This window comes from Manis javanica, chromosome 4, assembly GCF_040802235.1.
Source record: "Manis javanica isolate MJ-LG chromosome 4, MJ_LKY, whole genome shotgun sequence".
Taxonomy (NCBI): domain Eukaryota; kingdom Metazoa; phylum Chordata; class Mammalia; order Pholidota; family Manidae; genus Manis; species Manis javanica.
This window is the reverse complement of record NC_133159.1, coordinates 171,968,400-171,977,831: the sequence shown is the minus strand read 5'-3', so window position 1 is coordinate 171,977,831 and position 9,432 is coordinate 171,968,400.

The following is a 9,432-nucleotide window of genomic DNA, read 5'->3' as shown; positions in this document are numbered from 1 at the left end:
TGTAGATAACATGTCTTTAAATACAGAAAACAAAAAAAATCACTTACAATGATTTATATTACCTATGAATTTAGTAAGAGGTTTAGATAAAAGACAACAATTCAAAATTCAGTAACTTTCTGGTTTGCCAGTATGGTAGATTTACTGGCTGTGTAAAATCATTCTTTTTCCCCATTTTTGCAACGACTTCCATGAAGTCAGTGTATACTTCCAACCTGTGAGCCGCATGACTTGCTTTGACTAATGGGAACATAGGAGAAAGTGAGAATGAGCCAACTCCTAGCTGGGGCTTTAAGAAGCACAGCCCGTTTCCCGCGAGTTCTCTTGGAGCCTCTGCCCTGCAGTCCGCGGAGGGCATATTCAGGGTAACCAGTGCGTGTCTGGACAGTGTCTGGGAATGAAGACCGGAACTTAAATGAAGCCTGGAGTCCCGTCTAGATCATCTAACCCTGGACAAGATCAGACAAACGGCAACCGGCCTATAGAGGGCGAAACACGTTTGTCTCTACAAACTGCTGATTTTTAGAGTTGTTTGTTATGCCGAATGTATAAAAACTAATACAATCAGCGATAACCAGTTAAAAAAATGTAATGACAGAATATATTACATATTAACAATAGCTCCCCAATCCCAATTCTTAGCAATAACTGTAACAAGTTAGGCATTTGACCTGAATGAAAAAAATACCACCAATCTTTACTGAGGTATTTGAAAGAAGACTTGGGTAAATTGAAAATTATGTCATATTTTGGAGCAGAAAGAACTTGAGGAGTATCAGATCTTCCAAAGTTACTTTTTTATGTCTAATGAATCTCAAGTAAGGGCTTTAGATTTTCGGATAAATATACATGGGTAAGAATTGTGAAAATAATTTGAAAAGAAGAAATGTCAAAGCAGAAAGGCTGGCACTTTTAGATATTAAAACATACTAAAAAGTATAATATTGAAAACTGTGGTACTTGTCCACACTGGATGATATTAGGCACAGCCAGAATATAGTTCTAGGAACAGTTTAGAATTTAATATGCAATTTAACATATAATAATATATATATATGTCATTTAATTATAAAAAGGTTCAGTCAATAAATGGTACTAGAATAATTAGTTATATTTGGAAAAATACTTATGTACGCATCATCTATCAAATTAAATTCCAGTCTAATTAAGGAGTTATATGTAAAAATTGAATCATATTAAAACAGAAGAAAGTGTAGGCAACTAACAAAAATGTTAGGGTTAGAAGAAACTTTATGGTTAAAACTATGTAAGTCAAATAGTGCTAGAAGAAATAGTTATTTATATGAAACAAACCAACAAACAAACCAAACTTAGTCCTTATCTCACACTGTACACAGTGACTGCCATTTTACACTGCAGAACACTCTTGGTGCTCCATCTATATGCCCTTGAACTACCCGTAGGTCAACACGCACAGTTCTCTGCACTCTGATAGCTGCACTCATGTCCTCTGGCCGTGGGGCCATGCTTGGTTAATGTGTAGGGCACCCTAGAAGTGCCAGGGAGCTAATGCCCAGACCACAACTTGACCAATGGAGGATGGGTGTTTGTGGACTGACACTTCAGCTTCCTCACTTCAACCCCCAAATAAGCCACTTGTCCCCAAATCCTTGTCTCAAGGGTGGTGATGATATATGGTGATCCAGTACACTCATATCTGAAACGAAAATTTTAAGAAACAATTCTTATCCCAATACATCAAATGCACTCAGATATTTTCTTTCTATGTGATTCTGCTGGACATGGTTCACTAAACTGAAGTGATGGCGCACTCGTGGGTCTCAGTCTGCAGTTCGGAAATCACCAGCCCAGAGGGCGGGCATATTCAGGAGAGCTGGGTCTCGATCATAAGGGCAAGCTGATGGCCGAGCTCTTCCTTAGGAGGTATGGGGAACAGCTGAGGTCAGCTGGGGGGTTTCTAAGAGCCTGTGGAAGCCCCCATTCCATCAGATTTCAAACTGACACTTCTTATCAAGGGGCCATGTCACTGGCCTCTGCTGACCATTCTGGCACAAAGCCAAACAGAAACAATGTCCCCCCTTTTCTCTGAATAGTCCTTCGGGTCACCTCAGAGAAGACCAGGGCTGGGAGTGCGGGTGGAGAGAGCAATTAGGAAGGCGGAGGAGGGGTGGGATATGGGTGTTCAAAGGTCGGCCGCAGAGTATGACTAGGCAGTGCTTGGAGATTTATTCCAAGGGCCTTTCCTGACTAGAAAAACAACAGTAAAAGAAAAAAGAAAAAAAAACCCACCCAAGCCCACAAGTGGGGTAGAAGTTGAAGAAAACTTTAATTCATAAGGAAAAGGGCTTGAATAATTGATGCTGCCGCCATGCCAAAGATAATTTCGGCTCTCTCTCTATCTCACAAAGACATTTAGCACTGATTGAGATCAGAGTGTCTCGGACCCCTGCTGCCAGGCCGAAAGGCACAACTGGCACAGGCCTTTCTCTGCTCTGATAATGTCGTCTTTATGTAGTTAATAAAGTGCACACTTCAGTCAAACTATATCATTACAGAAGACTTAGGGAGCTAATAATTTAAAAGCAAAGAATTGCCTCTGTTCTTTACTTTGAACTAAACAACGTTCTGTTGAATGAGGAGGACATCAAAGTCTTGTCACTATTACCAGTGTGGACTGAGCAGAAGGCCGCACAGAGTGGGTACTTCAGTCATCAAGAATAAAAAAAAGAGAGGAAGAAGGAGAGAGATGAAAGGTATTGGCTTATCCACCCAAAGGCAGTACCAGGTGTTTTATTATTGTTTTTTCTACCATGGAAGCATCAGGTGGTTATCGACGAGTGTCCTTGTTAAATGGATGTATGTGAACTGGGTCAGACCACTCATTTTTCACCTTGACCCCATTCTGAACTTTGTCTCAGCTACCTCTGTGCTCACGTTCAGCTTGCACACACCTCTCACCATTCCTGGCCCTCTCACCCTGACCCCTCTGGTCCTGTTTTCCCGCTTCCTTGACCTCTCTTTGAGAAGGGCCGTAAAGCTGTGCCTCCCCCTCTCTTACCATTGGCTGGCTGGACATGACGAGGTTTGTCTGCCCCTACTTTGCCTCTGAGACTCCACTGGCTTGCTGGATGGGGGCATCCTGTGTACATTTGTTTTGTGCGATGCACCATCCGGAGCTGGGCTTTCCTGGGATCAAGAACCCCTTTCCACCAGAACAACCCCCATCCCACCAGGCTGTGAGACCTCCCACCTGCACTACCACCCCCAACCCACTGCTATGGGAAGAGTGTCTTAGGAAGGTGTTCTCATGCCTAAAGAAAAATGATGTGTTTATTGAAGGAAGTTCTTAGGAGAAGAGCCTTTGAGGAGAGGAGGTTCTTAGGAGAAAATCTTTGCAGAAAGGAGGGAAGCAGGATAGAGGAAGAGCCTAGCAAAGAAGTGGCTCAGCTGAAGTCTGCTCTTAGCCTGATTCCCCGCTGGGCTGGGGGACATGATGGCACTGCAGGTTGTACCACCTCGAGGTGAGGGGCTGGCCTTTGTACCTGGTACCAATCAGCATGGCCGCCCTGGTAGGGAGGTGGGCTAACATTCCAGGTACTTCCCAAGTAGGAGGCTCATGTAGGTCAAGGGCAAGGGTCTGTTGCAGCCAACATGCACAACAGCTGGAAGACAGGTGCAGCAGCATGACAAGAGGCTCTGGGCAGGGTACAATGAGGGTAAGTCAAATTATTTACCAGAAGACTTTAGAAAACATACATATCATCCAACCCAGCAGTTTTGTCTTTAGGTTTTTATTCAGGGGGAAATATGGATGTGTAAGAACTGTCATCATGGTAATAATCATCTTCAACATCCTTTCTTGACCATGTATTTGCTGAGCACTTCACATATGTCACCTCCTTTAATTCTTTGACGAAGTCTGTGAGGTATTGCCAGTGGCTTATAAATCAAGAACCTGGGGCTTAGAGAGGTTATTACCCTTGCCTTAGAACCCACAGCTCAAGAGGGGTGTTCCCATGGGGTGTTCATTGCAATATTATTTACAGTAATAAGGATTTGGAAATAGCCTATTTCTCCAATGCTGGGGACGGTGAGGTAAATTATTGTGCGTCCATACCAGGGCAGCGTATCCAGGCAGTAAGGGCTGTAATGATACCGGGCGGGTCCATAGCTGCGTTTGCTAAATGGAAAACTTAGGCCACACAGCTGCCTCATACTGGTTGGTGTGTGTGTGTGTGATATTTTTCAAACATTAAGGGATATTTTTATATCTGCATTTCCTTTTCCCCTTTGCTGAGCCTCCTCCCTACCCACTATTCTTGGTATTAAAGTTCAGCTCTTTGGTGCTAGTTGCCTCAGGGAAGGGATGTGAAATAGAAGGCTGTGGGAAAAGAACGTCATCAGGTTTTGGGGCTTACACAGCAGAAGGCATGATGGGTAACATTTTCCCCAGCCCTAGCCCAGGTGAAGATTCTCCAGGGTTGACAGGGTGGGTGTTAGGCAGTGGAGGTATCCTGGGGGTGGGGGTAGCAGAGGCCAAGAGCTTAGGGCAGAGGGGTTCCTGAGAAAAAGTCCTGGGCCTTTCCCTTCACTTGGATGAGGCTACTTTCTTGGCACCTGGATGATGCTTCAAAGGTGCCAAGAACCTGGGGAACCTGAGGCCAGTTCCTGAGGGCTTTTGACCTCAGAGAGGGAATGCTGTGGAGGGGACCCTGTGATGGGTCCTCAGGCAGCTTCTACAGTGCGGCCCAGCTTGACCTCAGCCCCCTGGGAACCCACGAGGCAGAGGCCATGGTTCCCCAGGACCTGCAGATAGGAGTGAGACGCAGTGGGCAGTGAACTGTTCGGATGGATGCCTAGATCCATGGCCCACACCCCCTAGCCCTTGACTCCTCCCCCACCTCCTTCATCCCTCATGGGAATTTGGAGGCAACGCTGGGAAAAGACGGGGATTGAATCAACGAGATTGAGTTCCTGCAAGCAGCAGCGTTTGGGCTCACCACAGACATCCAGTTGAGCTAGAGGAAATAAAGATTTATTTCTTGCCCACCTGAAGCTGTGGACTGAGATTTATGCCCATGACCTATGCACAGGAGAGGTGTAAAAGGGCCCATTGCAAAATTGTGATTCAGTGGTTATCACTGAGTGATTTGCATTTCCTTTTAGGTGTTTTCTTGTAATTTTAAATTTTTGTTTGTTTGTTTGTTTGTTTTGCAATAGAACATTCATTAATTCTGAAATTTCAAACAGGTGTTATTTCAGATCCTTCTCCAGCAACCAAACCCAGCAAAATAATGACAGCTTGCTTTTGCTACGGAAACTCCCTAAACCTGACACTGGGCAGCCTACTTTGTCTCTTCCCATTCATGCCTCACAACGGCCCCAGGGGGGAGGTCCAATCATGATCACATTTTACAGATCAGAAATGTGAGGACGGAGTTGTTAAGCCCCCGGCCTAACGTGGCAGAAACGTGTTAACAGTACACGTCTGTCTGACTCCATGTCCTGGGCTCTTTTCTGCTCACCCCCTTGTCTATCAGGAGAACTTTTTCTGCTAAACATGAAATCAGCCGAAGCGTCTGGGAGGAGGTTAGAGATGCCAAGGGAGCCCAGGTGCTGAGCAGAGCTGGCCTTGCCAATAAACAGCAGAGTCCCTACAAAGGGCCGGCCAGCATGGGGCCCGAGGACAGCTGTCCATACAGTGTGAAAGGGAAGCTTGGCGTGATGAATTACACTGATGCAGCAAGGGCAGCATCGTTTCTGAAAGAACTGAACTGTTATTAAAAGACAAAGGCACATGAGTCGCATCGGCATTGATCTACTCAGCGTCATTTCCAAACTAGGCGGTGTTTTTGTTTAAAGGTCCATTCTCATTGAAGTTTGGCGTAAATAGAAAAGCTCACACAGCGAACCAGGGTGCGGCTTGATGAATTTTCTCAAAGCAAGTGAGTCCATGTAACCAACTCCCAGGTGAGGAAACAAGCATTTCCAGACCTCAGAAGCCCCTTCCTGCCCTCTTCCATTACTTGTCCCTCCATAAAGGTAATGACCTCCCTAATGTCTAACACTGAAGATTAGTGTTGCCTGTTCTTGAACTTTATGTAGATGGGACTTTCTGAAACTTTTATAAATGGATCATAAAGTACATTAAATTTATTGCCACCCCAAGGGGATGGAAGAGGCTTCAGGAATGGAGGAAATGCCCTTAACTCAGGCTTCCAGGCTCCATCCCTGCTATGATCCTTCTATTGGTTCCTCATTGCTGTGCAACAAACCATGTCACATCCTAGTGCCTGAAAACGACAGCAGCAGCCGTTTTGCTCATGGACTGCAGTTTGGGCTGGGTGGGACCAGCCCATCTCGGTCCCGCGTGGCCTCAGCTGGGGTGATTCAGTTGGGGGTTGAGGGATTCCCTTTCAAGATGGCTCACCCATATGGCCGGCGAGACCTGCGGGCCTCAGTTCCTTCCCCTGTGGACCCTCCGTGGGCTGCCTGGGCTTCCTCCCAAAAGGGCGCTCATGTTCCAGGAGTGAGCACCTCAAAACACCCAAGCAGAAGCGCACGGCCCCCTTATGACTTAATCTTGGCGGTCACACAGTGTCACGTGTGATACACCTGATGGGACAAGCAGCCCCCAGGCCCATCCAGGTTCACGGGGAGGAGGTGCGGCAAGGTTCTAGAAGGACCTTGTGGGAAAGAAGGTATCGTGGCCATCTTTGGAGAAGGCAGTCTACCAAGATCCTTTACTATGGGCCCCAGAACTACTTCACAAGTCCTGTGACTTTTGTGAAAATAGATGGGTCCTGGGGAGGAGTGGAGAAAAATACAGTAGCCTGAGGCAGAATAGGACAGTCAGTGTGGTGGCCAGCTAGCACTTTGGTGTTTTTCCTGTCTCTCCCTCTGGACATAGACCCCTCCTTTCCCACTCTGTCCACTCTTGGTCAGCCACCGCCCTAATGCTGCCTAAGAATGAAGCCAAAGCTGAGGGGCGCAAAGCTCAGAGGTGCTAAGAGAGGTTTCTTGTCATGCTGTTTATGGTTCTGGTGTCATCTACACACACAGGCAAATCTACCTCTGGAGTTTTTGTTTCTATACACCAACAAAGTCCTTTTGGGACATAAGCCAGGTTGAGCTGAACTTCTGGAACGTGTAACCAAAAGTCTTCTGATGAACATAGTGAGCTTCCTCCATAAATATTAGCGTAGAGAAATCAAATCAGAATTGGAAATTCTCCTTGGAAAAATGATTCAAGGCTCCTAGGACCTGAAATCACCATGTAAAATACCCCCTCTTCCTCCAGAATGGACAGATTAGTGGCAAGGCCAGGCCTGAAAGAAACAAAGCTATGGCTGGGTCAAACGGGTATGACTAAGGAAGATGGGACATGTTGGGTTGGTGCTGCTATGTTTCCGACACCTGCTTCTGGTCATTTTCATTGTGGTATCAAACCCTGGGCAGGATAGAAAACATTTGTTAGTTGGATAAAGTTTCCATCTATCCATTCATCTATTCATCCATGCATCTGTACTTTGCCCTTTAATTAAACATGTATCCATTGAGTTTAAATACCTGGCACAAGGCCTTCTGAGAGAGAGAGCTTGAAGCACCAGGTCAAGGTCAAATTAGCTAGACACTTCTGTGCCTGGAGGCCTGGGCCCAGCTAGATGCCTTTCTTTTTTTGAATCAGAAAAATGAGAAAATCCAACTGAGACTGGAAAATGCAATTTGCCACAATCCTTTACTATGGACCCCAGAAATACTATTGTGAGCACATCTCTTCCAGTGCTATTACTTGATGATTCAAACAATTTTCAAAATGGATGATAACTTAGAATGTTATCTGGGCCAATCTTCACCCAAACCTGGGGAGTTGAGGGATTTGTGCAAAGGCCTGACATCACTTCACTCCCCCATGACATCCTCTTTTGATGATAGCTGGCTGGTGAGGAGGGAAGAAAGACAGCGGGTCCAACATGCAGGTTATGGGGCAGTGGGGCCAGCGGCGTGGTGATGGGCACAGCAGACAGGACCCACACAGCTGAGACACAGAGCGCATCTGCGCAGACTCAGGACACGGCCCCCTGCCTTGCAGGAGGCAATTTCGGAGCAGTTGCCCCAGGAGCAGGCTCACGGAGGCGCCAGGGTTGCTCTGCCCAATAGCTGTTCCCTGCCTTCTCTCCTCCAAAAAGGAAATTGCAGGCTTGTTACTGCTTTTGCTCAGGACCAGGGATTATGGAGCTTAAACTCCCTCCTTCAAGCCATGTTCAAGTTTTGACTTAAAAGGGAAATGTTTCATTTTAGGCCAAATGCATCCCCCTCTTTCCCCCTTCCTGGAAGGAGAACAAAGCAATTCAAATCAGAAAACAGAGGGAACTCCATGCGCACCGTCCACAGAGACCCAGCTCCCAACTGGATCCAAAGGAATTTGATTGAAATACAACTGAACTCCCCCACATTTGTTCAAATGTCATTTAAATAGAAACGTTTCAAATCTCTGCCAAGGAACTGCCCAGGGGGTGGCATGGAATGGGTCGGGGCCCTCGCTGCTCTGCGGGCTGCCTGGGCTGGAGACCATGGGGGCGGGCCCCCCGCGAGGCTGACTCAACCAGGCTCAGAGTGGGAGAAAAGCGGTGGGAAAAGAGGAGGGAGGCTGAGGAAGGAAGGAAAGGGGTGGAGGTGGGCTTTCTGGGCAGTTTTTACACTACAGATACAAGATAGGACTGCATTTTGGGATGTTTTTTACTTTTTCTTTGCTTTTCTTTTTAAAGAAACAAATTCAAAGCCTGCAAGGATTCATGATCAGGAGAGTAATGGGGCTTCCAGGTCTGGCCGGTCATCGCTTTGGTGGCATGAGGCCGAGTCCAGCCTCCGGGCACCATGCAGCAGCTGTTTCAGCTTGTCAGTCTGGAAAGAGGACAATATATCTGGCTTTCCTGGGCTTTGCCAAGGCAACTGGACAGGATTTGGTTTGAGGGTGGGGACCGAGGATCTGGTCTTTGTTTCTTTACCTCTTGCAGTAGAGGCAGCCATGGGGCCAGGGTTTGATGGGGAGTCTGCAAGCCTTGCTACGGTGGACCCTGATGATGCCCTCTGGGGTGGAGTCCAGGTCTGTCACGCTTCCCTCAACTGTACTATTTTATAGATAGTAGTTGTGGGTAAAATTCTGTGGCAAGAAGATATTTGCTGCTAACACCACTATTTGAGGACCACTGGAGTAGGCATGTCGAAGGGCCCTTGGTTCTGACATTCTATGAGATCAGCATTGGGAAGAGATTGGAGTGGGGTTGTTCCCTCACCCTTGGGGGCCATTAGCATGAGAAGGAGTTAACTTACCACATCAGAACCTCCCTTCCCAAGAAACTAGGCTTCCTGGCTGTTGAAAATACCATGTCGATGTGAGGACATAGTATAAGCAACTCATTCAGCATATTTGATTCATATCAAATTATC